Here is a 19,564-nt window from a genome sequence, read left to right as displayed (position 1 = left end):
AAAATTCCGTAATTAGAAAATTACAACATCAAAACCACCAGACTAATATTGTGTAGGTCACTCTTGTGCTGCCACAAAGGCTCTGACCCATCAAGGTAAGACCTCCACAGACATCTAAAGTTGTCCTGAGGCATCAGCTTCTTTACATCCCGTAAGTTACAAGGTGGAGTATCCTAGTTTTTCCAGCACATCCCACAGATGCTTATTTGGGTTGCCATCTGGGAAATCTGGAGGTCAAGTCAACGCCTTTGACTTTGTCATTGTCCCCACATCATTTCTGAACAATTTTGGTCACAGCCATTAGGGAATGAAGGGGTGTATGTGGTCTGCAACAATGTCATACTTCATCGACTGGGAGCATCGCTGACTGCAGCAACACATAGCCGTTACAATCATCTAAAGCTGCTCTCAGTTCCTCTCAAATGCTATGGTTGCATTCCATGAAACTTAGACATCAGAGTTTCATTGACTGAACTTGGACCTTTGAGATCTGTGATGACCCCAGAGGAGACCAAATGAGATCTTTAGGGTGGCAACAGCCAATGTTCCCTGTAATTTTTCATGAGTCTGAGCAAACACACAAACTCCCTGAGCGTCCCTTGGACCACTGTGAGCAACATCAGACGTGTGCACTGTGGTCACACCAGCATCACATCCATTCAAGTTACATGGTTCATTAAAAGAATCAAATTACAGCATTTACATTTCTGTTAAAACACTTTGTCAACAGGAGCCAGTTGAAGGCTGCAGTGATTTTAGTGACACTACAATGTATAAGAGTGAAGTTATGGAATATTTGTCTCTCTTTACTGTTGCAGCAGTTTTGCAAATTGCAGATGGACCCTGTTCACTCCATAGACACCAATGTTATTCCTGTAGCTTGAAAGACAGCTACTTTTGATAAAACTGGGCTTGTAGCACATTGTCTGCCCTGCAACAATGGGAAAGAGGCACCGTTTATGTTTTGACAACCTATATCTAATGATTTATTGATGCTGGAAGTCTGAATCTGTGAATATCTTTCCAACTTTACTGAACTTGGGGCCACTACCACCTAAGGAGTGATATATTTAATTTTGAAAAAAGCATTTAGCCATACTTAAAGCTTCAAGTGCTTTATTAACACGGAACTAAAAATTTTGTATTGTTTTATTATCACAGGTTCTGTCTGAAAAGAGGTGGCATCATTTTAAACAGTGAAATCAAACTAACAAAATGTAATGACCAACCAGTGAGCAATACTGGATTCTGCTAAAACATAAACAACTTTTTTAAAATCTAAATCTTATCTTAACACAGTTAATGTATTAACTTATTTATGTGTGTATGCGTGTATTTATTGATTTATTTAGTACTGTTAACATATCACAGTTCTGAGTTTTTCTTAAGATAGGCAAAGGGCATTTATTGATTACATATAGGCTATTAAATGTTTATTAAAAACTAAAAAGCATTTAAAAAAAAAAAAAAACAACTTAGGCATTTATTGAGTCACTAAAATACTGTAGAGTACAGACCACATCAGCATGATTATAAGCATCCTCTGGTAAATTAACAACCAGATACTGATGTCTCTCACCATATGGACTTCAGGAGATGACTGGGGGATGATAAACTGTGACCTACTGGTTGGGTTCTCTCTGTTCTCATGTTTCTTACATGTTTGTCCCCTGACAGCCGGGTCGTAATGTTTTTTGAGCAACACACCATACTATGACGTTTTTACAATGATGGTTCTACTATGAGGCCAGTTTGACATGTTCAGGTGTTCTTTGTGTGAAAACTCAGAGATTTCAGGTATCAGAAGGTGGTTTTCAACTTTCTTTGTTAACTTTCTGCTTCAACTTTAAACTAAATTTCTTTCACTAAGCCAGCCCTCTGGACTTCCAGTAAGCTGTGTTTCTATTGGCTGTCCAGGTGGCTGCTTGGTGTTATCAGGAACACCTGAGCAGCTTGGTGTTATCAGGAACACCTGAGCAGCTCAGTGTCTTCCTGCTTTATCTGGCTGCAGACAAACATTTCCTCTGTTTCTCTTCACCACTGAACTGGGTTTGGCTCCTGTGCTTTAGTTTGTTCTTTAGGCGTTGGCTTGCAGCTTCCAGCAGTAAAACACAGTTTAATGTGTTTCTTGGTGTGTTTTAGGGCTTTGTACTGGATAGTTGTCTTGGTAAATGTGGTTCTTTAGCCACAGTTGGCACATGGTGCTAATGTGTGCAGTGATTAGTGGATTTGGTGCAGCTGAGTTGTGTCTTTATCTTGGCTGTAGTGAGTCTTCAGAGGTTTTTGGTCAGACACATTCTGTATTCTTGTTTGTGAACCCACGTTGGTTGTCCAGAAGGTAAGAGTTCCTGTCCTGATTCTCTGTTCTCAGAGGTTCTCTGGTAGGCTGCAGGAGACTTTAGCATTTGGGTTGTACTAGTTTGGTTTTTGTATGGTTTCATTTGGACGACTATCTTGAGGCCCCTCCATGTGGTTTAGTGAGGTTTTCTGGAACAGTTCTACATAGCAACCTGCAGCAGAAGAGACTTTGAGAGTTTTTAGGAAGTTCTGGAGAGCAGACTTTAGAGCAGCAGAAACATTTGTCAGCAGTTTGAGCAGGAGAAGGTGAGCTTCAGAGTAGAAATGAGAAGGAAACCTTCTTGACCCGTGTGGTGAGATCCTGTACCAAGAGTTTGAGCAGGTTGTGAAGAGTCTGTAGTTCTTTGGTCTGAAAGCACAAGAAGAGTCGACTCATTAAAGGAGAAAACAGGAGATATTGTTGGTTCTTCTGTCGCTCTGCAGTTTCCTTAGACTGAATATCAAGTTTATATTTTAAATGATTTACCATGTGAGCCCAAGAAGACTTCAATAAACTCCCTCCATCCCCTGGACACAACATATTTTATTACCATGTTAAATATATATATATATATATATATATATATATATATATATATATATATATTTTTTTTTTTTTTTTTTTTTTAATGTTTTTGAGTTTTAATCATAGTTTTAGCATAGTTTTGTTTCTCTTTGCTTGTTTAGTTTTGTCATCTGTGTAAAAGGTGCTAAACAAATAAAGTTGAATTGATAAACTGAATAATTGACTAACTCATGATTGTGACGACAGAAGTATTTTCATTGTGATTTAAGGGTTTATTTCATTTTTAAGGTTGGGGTTAAAATCTTGACAGAAAAAGAAGATTAAAGAAATAAACTACATAACAAAAAGCAATTAAATCAAAGGGAAAAAAATAATACAATAATATAATATAACAATATCATTTAATTGTATTTAATGTTTAACTCTATTAAACAGACAAAATATTGAATGAGATAATTCAACAAGATACAATATATGTCATCATGAAATTAAACAAAATTTTAAAAATACAAATATTAAAAATTACAGATAAAATATTTTCCATAATTAAACATTTAAAAAATACAATTAAACAAGAAGAATGTTAAACATTTTAAAAAATGCAAAATATTTAATTCGATTATTAAACCTTTAAAAAGCACAAAACATTTAATTAAAAAATTAAATGTTTAATTAGAAAATTACATCTTAAAGACAATAAAACTTCAAATAGGAATTAAACAGAAAAGCAGAATGAAGCATTTAAAAAGAAAATTAAACATTAAAAGGTGGTAAAACATTTAAAAAGAAAAACCTTAAAGATTTAATCGAAACATTAAATATTGGGAAAGTAAAAAAAAAAGCCGATAAAACATTTGAAAAACCAATTAAACATTAAAAAGACAAAACATTTGGAAATCAAATCAGACATTAGAAAAGAATAAAAGGTGAGAAAAGAGCAAAACTAAACGTTTAAGAAGAGTCAAACTAAAGATAAAACATTTGAAAAGACACCAGTTAGACTTTAGAAGATCAAATTAAACAGAAGAGACAATAAAACGATCAAAAAGAGCAAAAACAGATAAAGGTGTTAAAGCGTTTTCTAGTCTGAAACAAAAACATCAAGTTGTATCTTCAAACATTTCCTCTATGTTCTTGATTTGATTGTGGATAGATTTACTAAGAACTCATTTCAGAAAACTGCTTTCCAGATAAAGTCTACTAGTAGTTGAAGGCATTTATCAAACCAATGTTACCTTCTGATCTCCACAAACTTTACTGTTCAGTGAAGACAACCAAAGTTTGTTGAGGATTTCTAAAAAACCCACAGGTGAAGGTCTGAGAAGAACTCAGATTGATGGTCTAAATGTGAAATCAAGACTCATGGTCACAAGTTTTAAGGCTTCTGTTAACCAGAAAGTTCAAACTAACAGAGAAGTACTGAGAAATTTTTAAAATTTCAGTCCTCAGACTGTCTGAAGGTTCAAACTAACAGAGAAGTACTCAAGAACTTCTAAGATTTCAGTCCTCAGACTGTCGAAAGGTTCAAACTAACAGAGAACTACTCAAGAACTTCTAAGATTTCAGTCCTCAGACTGTCGAAAGGTTCAAACTAACAGAGAAGTACTGAGAAACCTTTAAAACTTCAGCCCTCAGACTGTCGAAAGGTTCAAACTAACAGAGAACTACTCAGGGACTTAGAAGATATCAGTCCTTGGACTGCCTGAAAGTTAAATCTAACAGAGAACTACTGTGGGACTTAGAAAATTTCAGCCCTCAGACTGTGTGAAAGCTCAGGTCCTGAGGACTCGGGAGGCGTGGAGGCTTTGGAAAGTCTTGGAACTGAAGGTTCAACCCACCAGCACAAAGGCTGAAGTCCAACCTCCTGAGAAAAACGGTCGAGTCGAGACTCGAGTTAAAAAAAAACTCGAATACGACAAAAAATAGATGATAAATGCGCAAAAAAAAGAAGAATTAGTATCTGAGCGAATAGCTCAGGGGGATAAGAAGACAGACTACCAAGCGGAGGGTCGCAGGTTCAAGACCCGCCAGTGGCAGTTTTCTTTCTTTGTCTTTGTCAGGATTTTGATGAAAATTTAAGAAGTGTCTGGTCTTGAACCAGCGACCTGCAGCTCCATAGGCAAATCCTTAACTCACTGAGCTACAGATCAGATAAAAAGAAATAACTTCGTCGTCCCTTTGGCATCGTAGTTTCCAAGTGACCACATGGGTGGAGCCAAGGTGGAGTCTGGGTGGAGTCAGGGCGGAGAGTAGGTGGGGAGGTGGGTGGCGGCCTCCCCCCTCTACTCCCCCACCTCCCCCCACCACCCACCACACCTTCCCCCGCCCGACGAGTTCTTCGAGTCTCCACGAGTTCTTCGAGTCTCCATGGGTTTTCCCGAGTTTCTGGAGTTTCCACCAGGTCGGAGGCAGAACAAGTTGTCATGAAGAGGTGTTGAAGTCGGCCAGGATGGACTGACTTTTTACAGCGACTAGAAGAAAGACCACTAGAAGAGAAGGTCTTCAACCACCATCCATAAAATCCATGGAGTCGGCTCCAGAGAAATGAAGGAAGGTCAACTTTTATCAATCTCCATCCAGATGTTCAACTTGATATCTTTACTTTGACATTTTTAGCACCACAAACCTTTAGTATCATACTTTATTATCATTTATTAGGACTTTAATGGAGCAGATTTAGTTTTTGTTGGCAAACTTTATTCTTGTCATCGTTGGACTGCAGCATTTAAAACTATTCCTTCTATTTGACCTCATGTTTATTAATTTTAGTGGAGAAAGTTATTTTAGTTGTCGATTAGTCTCTTAACCAAGTAATAAATTGGATTAGTCAAGAGGTTTAAATTTCTTACTTTGTCATATTTTAAATATGACAAAAAATATAAAGTGTCTTGAGACAATTTGACCTGTATTTGGCGTTATATAAATAAAATTGAATTAAAACTGTATGTATCTTGTAATGTTGGAGGAATTCAGCCATATATGTTGGAAAACACATTTTCTTTGTCCATTAATCTGTTGTTTTCTCCAGTAGTTCATTTCTTGTTTTGGTTTATAAAATGTCAAGCCCAAATAAATTCAGTTTACTGTCATAAAAACCAAAAAGATTTACATTCATGATGCAGGAATCAGGCAGTTTTTCACTTTTTATCTTAGTTTAGTCAGAAAGATAGTTGATAATGTGTGAATTGTTGCAGTTTGTGAGCCGTAATAGGTTTTAATCTTTGGGGCCGAGTGTCAGAAAACATTTAGAAACCAACATCAACAAAACACTCAACAAAGATTTGAACATCATTAAAGGGAAATCCAACTTTTGCATGACAATGTCTAATTAAAGGACATTTATTTCCAACGTAAATGTGTGATATTCATTCTCTGGAGCTTTCTCTTCACATCGTCTTCCACCTGGACTGGTTTGGTCGGGAGCATGTGCAACAAACATTTGAAAAACTGCACTTTAACATCAATGAATGACACTGAAGTTTAATCTCTACATAAATGAGACTGAGTCTGGATGTGCTGCTCTGTCATTAACTCCTAAGTTTAGGGAAAGTTCAAACAAAAGAGGACAGTTCAGATAAGACTTGAGAATGAGCTTATTTTGAACAAACATCTCAGACTTTCTGAGCTTCAGCACCTCTAGCAAGATATTTTAACAACAAGCAACTCAAGAGATCCAGAAGTTGGAGAGAGTTAGCTTTAGCTGAGCCAAAGAACATGTGGGACGCTAACCTAGCAAACATTTCAGACTTTTCTCTGTGAATTCTGAGAAATAATTTCCTATTTAATGACAGAGCTACACATCTTAACTCAGTCTCATTAAAACAGACTCTAATTCAGTGTCATCCATCCATATTAAAGTGCAGTTACCCAAAATGTTTGTTGCATGAGCTCCAACAAAACCTGTCCAGGTAGAAGGCCACTTTGACAAACAGGAAGTGGAAGATTCCAAGCAGATTTATAGAAGGGGGAACCGGACTGTACTAAGTGTGGTCGAGTATAGAGGGGTGTTTTGTGGGTTTTTAAGGCTGATAATGATTATTAGTGAGACATTTGGAGTAGATATTCATTTGCAGTAAATGAAAGTATTTAAAATCTTGAGTTAAACTTAGAAGAACACAAACTCTAACAGAAAACTTTGTTGATACGTTTTTGTTTTGTTTACAGATGTTAAGTTAAAGGAGTTTTATTCGTTACGTATAACCAATCAAATCACTCCAGAAGACAGAGCGACCACAGGTAGATAAAGGTTCAGAGCCAAAGTAGCACCATTTTTAAATGTATTTATTACCGTAAATCAGTAAAAAATAAAATACTGATAATCAGTAAATCAGTCAGCCCACAATTACTACAATTCTACAATGTATGTCTCTTTCCTTTGACGTGTTATTTGTACAATATACGATGTATATGATGGCGTTTTTTCATACCAAAGGCTATACTATGATGTTTTCTAAGAGACATACTCTGCTTGTTCTGGTCCTGGGCCGCTGCACTCCTCTGTTGTTTTCTGGATTGTACTCAGCTGCATGTCTTTGTCCACCCGGCCTCCGTTGACTCGTTCCGCCTGCCGTCTCTGGAGCTGAAGCTGGATTGGAACAGACCAAAGTACAGTCCAATCACGATGCCAACTGCCTCTCAAAAGGCTCCTTCATCTGGCAGGTGGCGGCACTTCTTCTGAGGGGAAGCTGAGCTGGCCCAGCAGAACTTTGGAGATGTGTTCCAGTGGTTGGTGGATGTGTGGGGAGATAGAGAGGGACCTTTGAATTGTTCACAAAGGAAAACAAGAAACCCATTGGTAGTTTTAGTTTAGGGTGCTACTGCGGTGTGTTTTTGAGTTTTAAGAGGTGAACAGGAAGAGTTTTTTTTCGTATTGATTATCTTTTACTTTGTTCCTGGTTGGAATGCCCATCAATGTCAACATGAAGTTCACTTTTAGTTCTGTTGATTTATTTTTATTTTACTAACACCCATTTGCTTTTAACCCCCTCACATGTTGTGTTGTTGTAAACTTACTCTTTGAAATAAATTCTCGTCTAACCCTCTGGAAACCAGTGTTTGGACTGTTTTTGTGTTGCTCCTCACCTACTGACAGCTGTAGACTAAAGGACTAAAGGCTATACTGTGACGTTTTTAGAGCGACATGCTATACTATGATGTTTGTTGGGCGACACGCTATAGCAGGGGTATTCAACTAAAATTGAAAGAGGTCCAGTCAGAGAAAATGCATTAAAACACAGGTCCGGAACATCATAAAGTCTAACTTCAATTAGTGCATTATATGATGATGTAACCTCGAAGTTTTATTAGCGTGTGCATGTAATCAATAACTGACCATCAAATCAAATAAATTCAGTACGGTTCAAAAACATTTTGACAACATTTATTAACAAATAACTTTTGATATAACTACATCTTAAAATTAAGTGCAGAACTTGAAAAAGTAATGACTAAACAACCTGAACCAGCTTATATACATCTTTAACAATACCTAAATCTCAAAAAATGTAAACAATTGAACACTTTTACATTTTTTTCCCCTGTCTTGTTACTCCCCTTATATCCATGCTGCTTAATGGGAGAACTGAGCTGCAGTTTGCCCTGCCAGTATTTTTTGAATTATGTATTTTGAATTGTGGTCTGTATGGTGTCAGGGTCATTCTCAAACGCATTTGGAGCTCATTGGTCAGTCTGGAACGATATTCAGTTTTGATTATGTTCATAGTTGAGAAAGGTGCCTCCAGCTGTATGTTGATCCAAACATGGACAGCATGTGCAGGGCTATTTCGCTCTCAGTGTCGCTTTATTCATTTTCCTTTTGTGTCTGTGCCTCACCTCTCACCTGTTTTCTGAACGCAGAGCTGTGATGTTTAGCAGCTGCAATGCAGAGACTTCATTGGCTGAGTAGCGTCATGTGGGATGGCTGAACTCGTACCTAATTGGTCTGTGTGTTTCCTGAGCTGATAACTAATGCCGTAAACACTGGGAAAGCTGTGCCGGTAAAACAGAAGCGACCGATCAAATTTAAAATCCCGTTACAGTTTACTGATTACAGGTCCGGTCCGTATAAGACGGCATCTGGGTCCGGATCCGGACCGCGGTCCGCCAGTTAGTGACCCCTGCGCTATACTATAGGCTTTTTTAATTGACATATTACTGTGACGTTTTTTTTGTTTTTGTTTTTTTTGTTTTTTTTAGCAACATATAAGAATTTTTAAAAGTTACTATACTTTTACTTGTGCGATGAAATTATTATTCTATGGCATTTTTTAGATGGCATATTATACTCTGATGTTTTCTTGAATTACATACTATTTTGACAATATACTGCACTATGACATTTTTTGAACCACATATCATACATGACAATTTTAGGCAACATCCTATCATTTTGCGCTTTTTGAACCACATAATAATCTATGTTTTGTTTTTTTTTCTTGCCAACATGCTGTACTATGAACTACAGGCCATACTATGTTATTCTTGAGTAAAGCATACTATACTTTGACATTTTCTGAACTACATCCTATACTATGGCATTATACACAGAGTGCTTTGGTTACATGTTGATTTATAATCTAGATTTTTTTCTGTTTTGTTTTTTGACGGGATTACCACAGACCTGACCTTGAACACCGTCGACACCCACCTCAGGGAGACGCTGCCTAAGATCTCAAGGCTGCTTGGTCGTGGTCTTTCTGGCACGTACTCTTCCAAGATGAGCCGGGAAGTTTAACACTGAAGGAATGACACCAGGTCTAAGCCGACAAACTTCCAATTCCTCCTCAACCCATAGTCTCTGGGAAACCTACATGGAGTAAGAAAAGTAAACAGAGAAGTAATTAAGTCTGTACACAACATATTAAAAAGAAATCATGCTAATAAATTAAGTACAAAGAACCGAATTCGCCAATATACTGGAGACCAGAGCTATTTAATTTGATAAGTATAACCTTGTTTAGTAACATTTCAATTATTTGAGAGCAGTCCTAAAGAATTGCCTGTAATCCCAATCATAAAATGGGTTTGGAGGAAGAACATAGATGGTAATCTGGATATACATGAGTTAGGCTTTATAACTATTTATAACTATTGGTAGTATTGGTGGTAGTAATAGCAATATAACTTCTACTAGTAGTAGTGGTAGTACACACAACTGCTGCTGATACTGGCACTGCTACTACAAATTGTAATATTATTACAAATGCTGATACTACTTCTACGACTCTAACAGCTGTTTATACTACTACTGCTGTTTGTACTTTTAGTATTACTACTACTGCTTGTACAACTATACTACAGCTACTATTAATCGTCTGGTATTTGGTTGTCAAGCTGCTAGCTCGCCTTAGTGTTTTGCTAGTGGCTAACTAGTTAGCTCTCATAGACTGGAAGCTCTCAACAAGATTTCATAATGAAAAAAGAGCCAAAAACTATTCTTACCTATGAAAAGTAATTCCAAGTTTCCTTGTCTCAATCGTACGACGTAGTGTGTAATTGTATGCAGCACAGTGAGACGGCATACTTGTTTCCGTTTTCACGCCGTCTACATCAACTGAATGCACTGAAACTTTTCCCCCACTAGCTTAGCCTCGCTGTAGCACGCAGTTCAAAGGGGGCGTGTCCTATCTACTCATTCATATCTATGACAACAACGGTAGCTACACATAAGGACGCAGGACGTTGATTAGCTGCGTAAATACCATTATATACAGTCTATGGTAAATACGTATGTGAATCGCATCATTGGCTGCAGCAGCCAGTCACCGGTCACTCACAGACTCACATTGAAAAATAGCACAGAATGAATTGTTACGTGTTTATTTTATTTACAATTTAGGTTGGATTTATTTTTTTTTGTGCGCAGCGCAGATTTTCTGTGCGCGGAGACCGTGTCAGCAGTGCGCAATTGCGCACGCGCGCAGTTTTGAGGGAACAGTGGCAACAGCCCCTCCTGGGTCCCTCTTGGAGGCACCTCTGCGTGAAACAGATGATCAGCACGTAAGGTGTCAAAAGAAAATTTAATAAGGATAGTTTATGAGTCATCTGTATCCCGTCTTGCTTGGTAGGAGACATTCTGCTGACCACAAGGTTCAAATCACAAGATACCAAAACAGATTATGTGGGATTTTAATGTAAACAAAGCCAGTGAGGATGATGATCACACACAATGTGGTGATGCAGCTCATGACAGGAGGAGAGAATCAGATGATAATCATATGTTGGGAAGGCTTTGATGCTCCTTGGGCAGGGTAAAGAATTTTTTGCAAGTTTCTGTGACAGTTTTAGTTGACCAAGAGACCCGTTTGGTTGTTATCCTCTTTGCATTTGCAATAAATCTACAAGTGGACTAAAGATCACTGACTCATCTCCTTCTTTCCCATCTCATGTGAGTTATAGTAATTCAATGAGAGTTACAGTATTTCAGTAACCGTGGTAGCCTGATAAGGTCAGTCTTACTCCCCATACGCAGCAATAAGCCTTGGGCACCCTGTCACTGGTTCAGCAGTTGTTCTGCTTGAACCACTTTTAGTAAACACACACTGGGAAAGCCTCACATGACCTCCTGTTTTGGAAATACTCCGACCCAGTCATCTGAACATCACAATTTGGCCCATGTGAAAGTCATTCATATCCATATACTTGTCCGTTTTTTCTACTTCCAACACGGCAACTTAAAAAACTGACTGTTCACTTGCTTCCTGATATATCCCCCTTCATTACAGGTTCCTTTGTAACAAGACTTCACTGGTCGCTGGTTTAAATGTTGTGGCTGATAAGTGTGTGTGTAATGTTGAAATGAAAATTGGTATCATTATAGAGCTGTATTAAAATTGTATTACTTTTTTTTCCAGATGGTCTTGATCAATCTTCAATCATCTAGTTGTTCATCTTAGCTTAACTTAAAGACTGGAAACTTTAGAACCAGTTAGCCAAGCTCTGGCTAAAATCAAAATCTCCCTAATGGCACATCTAAAGCTCATCAACTGTCACGCAGTATCTTGCACCATTTTAAGAAAAAAGAGTCTAAGTCTAAAAATAACAAATGGTTTTATGTGCAAAGCTAAACGCATGCTGTTTGTCATATCGAGATGATGGTGATACCAGTCTTTTTATCTAAATCCTTCCAGGAAAGAGAGTGTCTTGTTCCCAAAATGTAACACTAGAAGAAGAGGAAGTGTGGCATTGAGGAAATATTGTATTTTAACACTGGTTTCGATCCAGCGTTTGTCAACCTTGGTTCAAACCAGACAGCTGCATTAAAAGCATCCTCACTCCAGATGTCTACAAGTTTACTTCTGAAGATACAAACTGCTGCAATGTAACTTCCCGCCAAGGTTTTTATAGAGCTATAGTCACAGACAAGCTACTAAAATCCATACAAGTGAAAATTTCACACGTATTAAAGTTGCTAGCATGCTCTTATATACGTCAGTTGCTTCATACCAAGTGCTCCACGCCTGCCAAGGCTGCACCCAGTTCCTGATTAAATTATAAACACTGCTGAGTACTATAGTAAACATTTGGTTGTGTTCATCATGATTAAAGTCTTTTTTAAGATGGCTACATGCATGTTGCTTTTTCCTTTGGTTAATTTAGAACAGAGATGAATAATTAATGATCTAAATAATAAAAAAAAGACAAAAATAAGATGTTAATTGTTGCTTTTCCATCTTTAATTCAAACTGTGCAGCAGCAGGTTACACAAAGGCTCACTTAATCAACACAAGGCTGTGTGTGAAAATATGCAGACAAAAAGCAGCATCTACAAAGTTCTGAAACACTGAGTCGCGCCTGCAACAGATACACAATCTGAGCTGTAAAGATATAGATCACAGTTTGACAAATGATTATGATGATTTTGATATTCCCCGCAGACAATTCTACTTTTTCATTTCCTGGTAAATTGTCTCAGCTCCAGTCCTGTCCTGGTGGGCTTTCCTCCCGGTCCCGTCTACGTTACGCGGTTTTATTAAAGCTAACATTTGTCAGCAGGAAGATGGTTGATATGCAAAATGTGGAGCAGCTCTCACCTCACGCTTTAGTAATTCTGGCTGTTTGAGAAATGAGATATGAGGAACGCCCTGCTACGACACAACAGATAAGAGCCATGAGTAATGTTCAGAAGATTTTGATGTTATTACTCTTTATTATATATTTTTATTTGTACTTGAGTGTGTTTCAAAGAGTGATGTCACAGAGTGGAAAACACTACTGCCTCTGCAAATAAAATACTTCATGAGCAATTAAATAACCATTTTCATACTGACAGACAGATCCAATGACAATAATGCATTATATATATTATTTTTTATGATTTATGCAACACACATTGACGTTTTAAATGCATCTGGTTAAGAATATACTTCATTCATCTATGTTGTCATATAAATGACATAATTACAAAGTCAATTTTAGTTGATAATATTTTGCTGAATGTATATTAATTTGCACCATTCAGCTACAGAATTAACTATTATTCATCATGAAGTGACACAATTTTTGCTAAACAATGTAATTTCACCTCAAATGTCAATATATTCCAGGCATCACGTGATCCCACGGAAATTAATCAAATGCCTTCATGCACATGACAAGATGAATTTTACAAAACTCATTGTCTCTAGATTTCAAACGCAATAATGCTCTAATTTTATGTTTAGTAGAATAATTAAAATATCAGCCTTTTGCTCTGCGATGTTGACGAGATCAGAGCAAGTTAAGAAATTGATATATATTGAGCTGTGACTCAGCCACACAGTATATAATGTTGGTCTATATGCCCAGTGATTTATTCTTTGTCATAGTTTTTATCAGCTGAAAAGGAATTGATATATTTTCTCCCTGATTTTGTTGTCAGACTAGATCTGCGATACAATAAGGTACAACTCTGTATAGTTTGAAAGCAAGGCAGTTTCTCTGAATATAATTTGTGCTGGCAAGATGAAGCGAAAGGATCATGCTGTGTGAGGAAATTGTTCTGCTAAGTGACTCTTCCCCTCACATTGCCGAGCGGCATCTCTCTATATAAATGGCCATTGTCAGGAACACACATCAATCTTGGTGCGTATCGCCACAGAGCCAGGAGGCGAGTCGGTGTCGGCTGCTGCTACCAGTCAGAAATGTGTTGAGCTTGTCTCCTCTGGTCGTCCCCCCGCTCTGTACAGTAGAGGCACAAACTGTAGCCACCGTTCTGAAGACTGGTCACTTCCATTAGAGAAGTCATTAAAGGAATTACAGGAGCCAAGCCATAGATTTTTTTTCTTGGATTATTGTACTTGGATTTAGCTCAGCTCATCAAGCATATAACTGAAATGCTGCAGCGACTGTTACAAAAATGTTTGCTTATATGTGCTTTAAAGAAGGAGAGAGAGAAAGCAGATGTGTCGAGGTGTGATTAGTCTTCAGAGCAGAGTCATTTCTGCAAAGAAGGCGTTTAACAAGGTGCTGAAACCCTCTCTTAGTGTTCTTATTGATTCAGTCATTTATTTAATTCCACCTCATCCTCATCCCATAGAGATCCCCTTTTTCTGCAGACAGTTTGGGTAAACAAAAGCCTCTGATATGTTCCTCATTGTTTTCCTTACATTGTAAATCCAATCAATCCAACATCAACTTACTAGAAAGCCCTATTTGTGGCTAGAGCTTTAAATAGCTTATTACTCTGTGCCCTGGAGGTCCGTTATTGTCCAAAAAATTATAAAATGATCATTGCACAAGATGTAGTGTACTTTTCTCATAAATTGCATGTACATTTCTTACCATGCTTCATGCATATTAATCCTCATCTAGAAACAGACCCCAACAAATGCATATTTTGTGTCTGTCTGAGAAAGTTCTGGTATGATTACTGCTTTAGTCAAAAAGTAAGTCAGAAAAACAGGCTGTCTGTAGCTCCCTCCAGTAACAACATGAGTCACGAGATCTTGATTAAAGGACAGGGTTTATTCTGCTTCCAGGCCAACCCGTGACAACTGGGTTAAAGACAAAAAATAAATAAAAATAAATACACAACATTAAATCACATGTTTTTCTGTCTTAATACTGAAAGCTTCCATTGCTAATCTAATAGCATGTAGAGCTTATGCAGCACATAGCGCGCCTTTCACATCTCAAACACCAATTAAAGGTTTACAGACTACTTGTAAGGCATCAATAACACATCAAACCCACGGTAGATGTCTTAACTTATACATTTAACGTAACACATAGCACGTTCATATATCATTATCGTAGCATGCTAATTGTTCTAACAACACGAGCGCTATTTGCATGTCATTTACACGTCTTTAATTTTAATAACAATGTGAACATAAATGTAACATACCTCGTAGGCTGCTTGTAACTAAAGAGGGGCTCGTATTAGACTGCTCTTCTCTTCGTCTTTCCTTTTAGTTGTGTACAGTACACGTTATACACTGAAGTTTGCCGTTTTCATTCATTCATTTCGCGCTCCGTCTCCACTTCCGGTTTCGCCGTCCGTCCGTAAACATGACGTGCGGAACCACTCTATCAACAATAATTAGTTCCGCATCAATAAATAATAATATAAACAAAATTAGAACGGAACAGGGATTTAACTAACTATGAGAGACAGTTACACTGTCTGTATTGGAATTTGCTGATAACAAGAAAAAGATAGAGAATAACAGCAACTTTTCTCTGAGATGACGATAAATGCTTTAGTTGTGTCAATAGCACAAATGAATAGTATGATAGATATCAAGTAACAATGTGAACACTGCTGTGATTACCAATATTGATAACAAAAAAGTGTCACTTTATCATTAAACGCTACTTATTAGGGGAGAGCCATTTGTCATAGTCACTGTAAACAATTTTGGAGTATGTTTATGATTTCAACTACGGAGAGTGTTTTATTTATCTAACTTCTAGTGCGATATGATCCAGCTGCTGGAATGTTAAAATCTTTACAGATTTTTTTTTTTTTTTTTTTTGCAGTGTGTTCATACATATGGCTGGGGAAAGTGATCTGTTACAGATTTAGAGCCCCTGCTATTTAAAATTCCTTCTCTGTTACAAACCATATGTCTGATGCACCAAACGATGCAAATAAATGAGCTTTTGCAAATAAACAGTGTGTGGGCTCTTCTTGTTCTTCTTCTTTCCCAAAAAACAGACATGTAAGGAGTTGTTTTGTTTTCACAGTATATGATATCATCACCAAGCGATCTACCAAACAAGCACTGAGCACTTATGATCATTGTTATCCATAATTAACTCTATCACGTGCATGTGTGCATACAAGACATGGTTTGTAATTGTAAATACCAAAGGGTTTTATTGAATTCTCTCAGCTTACAAGAATACTGCAGCATACAGGCAAACAACAGCAACAGAAAGGCAAAGATTCCATTAAGGAAAGTTCCCTTGTGTCTTGAATGTGATCGAACAGGGTTCTAGGTGACTCTGCGAAAACTGACATCTTATTTCCAAAAGAAATTTATCGCATCGGTAATTATTGACAAAATAACTTTACCATGATGTCCTTTTTCTTGGTGTTCTGGAGTTAGAATCGCACAATGTTCCTCAGTGGAATGAGTCTCCTAGTTGTCAAGTGTCTATATAAACCCAGATTCCCTTATGCTGTTGGACTGATACAGAAATCTATCACCAAGTAGCTGATTAACATATTTCTTCAAAAATCCTTTATTTTGAGACTAGTCTTTATCAGGCTCATGCAATAGTTATCACAAAAACACCAAAACCCTTTTAATAATGACAGCATGTCTTTCAAAGCTTCAAATTTTGACATTTTTTTTTTACTGAAGATGCAGTTGTAATAACATCAACCAAGCATTTACATATCCTTTCAGTGTGGTTATTTTTTCTGGTTTGTCTGTCTGATAATAATCAGTTATCATAAAAGTGGCATATCTATATGTGGATTTCCACCACTTTCCCCCTTCTGCTCATTTTTCATGCTTATATTGTCATGACCTAGAAGTGTGTGTATTCAGGGGGATGTTTCTGATCCCATGTCCTGAGCTGTGGAATAATGTAAGAGCACTGGTGTGTTGCTGCTGCGGCTGGGGGAGCGTGTTGCCATAAAATATTAACGACTTGGAAGCCGAGCCACATGACAAGATGAATGTAATTGGCCCTCGCAGCTCTATCTGTGCATGTTAATGAGATGGGATGGTATTTAAATCAGTCGCGCCCCAGACACTGTGGCTGCAGTCTAGAAAACCACAAACAAAGACGCAGTGAGAGAGAGCACGGATGCAGTGAGATAGATACAGAAAATGTCACTTATTATCCGGTACAGGGGACCCACTGCTCACATTTCTTTTGCGTTATTATTGCTTTTTGTTTGTTTAAGCAGAACAATGTTTGCAGCTGAGCATCTGAGTGACTTTTGATTGAAATAACAGAGGGTAATATTGAGATTAATGTGTTTTTCCTGAAGATTTGCGGTGTGAGACTCAGGGCCAGGAGATGAGGGAACCTGTGGACAAAAGCCAGATAGAAAGCTGAGGTAAAGGTGTGCACCTGCACAGCACCTGCCCTGCCAAGGCGCCGGGGCCAAGCTCTGCCTGTCATCAGCGGTCTGGAACAAAGCTGTAGTCCCCTAAAACAAAATGTGACCACCTCAGGAGGAAACAAAAGGCTGCGCTAACTGCAAACAGCAGCTTGAGTCTGTTCTCAAGGGACGAGACACATGAAGCAGGTAGCAATAATATAACCTAAATCTTTAAGGCAAAGAAGGCCAGCTTGTGCTCAAGAATGAAGTGTGTGTGTGTGTGTGTGTAAGTGTGCTTCAGATTTATAAAAAGGTGAATGAATTCAAAAAATTCAGCAGATGGGAAACTCTGTCACATTACTTTCATGATCCTGACAAGTTTTGCCTTTTATGTGACAGCGCTGTGGTCATCCTCACTGGCACCTCATAAAGCCACACTCATGTCCTCTGCTGCAGTCAGAGCCATTGGTGGCTGGAAGAAGGTGTGATGTATCAAAGCCCCAGACGAAAATCTTGGCGTGTTGTGTTTGTATCTGTGTGCGTGTGTGCGTGCATGCTCGTGATTTTCGTGCAGGCTCGGGAGAGACCCGACGCCAAAGGGTGGGGGAAGTGCAGGCAGGAGGACAGATGGTCTCCCTCATGGTGGCTGAAATAAAAGAGGGAATTAGAAGACTCCAAGGTGTACACTCTGACGGCAATTACAGCAAATAGATTGGAAGTGGACCTCCAGGCACCCAGGGAGACAGCTCTGTGGGGGAGAGCTCCACCTCACTGCATCTGGTTCGTACACCCCGAACCAGTCGAGATGGAAAAATAAATAAAAAATATACACCTTGTCTCTCCTTTAGCTGAGGCAGACCTTACTGATTATTAGCATCCTACTGTATATCAGAGTAAGCGTCGAAACATAAAAAAAATAAAACAAACTTCATATGCGCTGTAGAGTTTGAAATGGATTTCTATATTACCATTTTTCCTGGTTTGGATATGTGGCTGAAGGATTTGTAAAACCAATTTCAGACATCCCTGGGAGCTGTTTTGGTTAGTTATTCTGCTGCCTGCAGGAGTTTGAAAACAGTCAATTATTTTTGTCTTGCTGGCTTCCGCCCATTGATTCTCAAACGATTTTCACTGCACCTCCAAGTAAGGATATGCAGCAATTGAATTAAATAAGCCCACCCAATCAATATAAAACACGTAAAACATTCACAGTTCTCTTTCATAGCCTGTGGAAACTGAGAATTCATTGCAGATGAAAATGCAAACAAAATGAAAGATACTTTTATAGATCTATGAAAGCTGTTATGAAGTTTATTGATAGCCATCAAATATTTTGAATATAAAATATTTAATGCATCACTTCTGGCAATATTTGTGCACAGAATCTCAAACAGAATTTGGGCCGCTGTCTTTCTGTTCGGAAGCCATTTTAAAGCAGTAGGGATCAGCAGATTCCATTAGCCTTGCCCTGTGGCTGAATGAGTGAAATACCATTTAGAGAATAAGTGTCTCTAACCCCAAAACCTTGTGTTCCCATCAGTGCATAAATGATAAAGACGCAGTCTAATGAAACAAAAGGCTCCCTGCCAAAGTCGACCATAAAAATAACATTTGGGTGAGAGAGACCTTAAGCTTATCCATTAACCTCAGAAAAATGTCTTTACTGTTACTCCCACACTGGACGCTCTGTGGTGCCACCAGAATACACACAAGACAACAGCAATAAAAAGTTAAGTGATTCAACTACACCGCTTTCTGCTTCAACGTGGTCCCATGATCCGACTGGTAAAAAACACTGGTATCACAAACTGCCAAAATTAACGGTTTAATCACCGTATTTATTGGAAATTTCACAAATTCAGGAATTCAACAACTATAAAAGACACACTTTGTTTAATTACAAATGTCCTAATGAGGGCAGAGACACGTGTGAAGAGCTATAGATGCTCCTTTCTGGCTTCTGGTACACCGTGAAGTTCTGCACTATTATCAGCCACATTTATTCCCATGAAGACAGCAGGCTTAAAACAAAATGAGAAATCAGGTTTGTATTGAATAAAATGTAAATAAGGCCAACTTTTGGCCTATGAGTTATGGCCTCCAGAACTGGCTGCTTTCCCTTGTTGCATATATTCATGAACAGTAAATCACTGGCTTCTGAAAAAAACAAATACGAAAAAAGGAGGAAAAGAAACCACTGCATAAAAGATAATTAGGCA

At 38.0% G+C, this 19,564-nt stretch overlaps 1 long non-coding RNA gene across 1 annotated transcript; it reads right to left on the bottom strand.

The window, feature by feature from the left end:
• Positions 1–7,129: 7,129 nt before the first annotated feature.
• On the bottom strand, positions 7,130–10,703 carry LOC129349982 (uncharacterized). Its single transcript, XR_008603163.1, has 3 exons — positions 10,304–10,703; positions 9,510–9,668; positions 7,130–7,620 (listed from the first exon to the last, which is right to left on the bottom strand). It is a non-coding gene; the product is annotated as an uncharacterized LOC129349982 (long non-coding RNA).
• Positions 10,704–19,564: the final 8,861 nt, after the last annotated feature.

Source organism: Amphiprion ocellaris, chromosome 11, assembly GCF_022539595.1.
Source record: "Amphiprion ocellaris isolate individual 3 ecotype Okinawa chromosome 11, ASM2253959v1, whole genome shotgun sequence".
Taxonomy (NCBI): Eukaryota; Metazoa; Chordata; class Actinopteri; family Pomacentridae; genus Amphiprion; species Amphiprion ocellaris.
The sequence above is the reverse complement of the archived record's forward strand: the minus strand, read 5'-3'. Positions and strand labels throughout refer to the sequence as shown.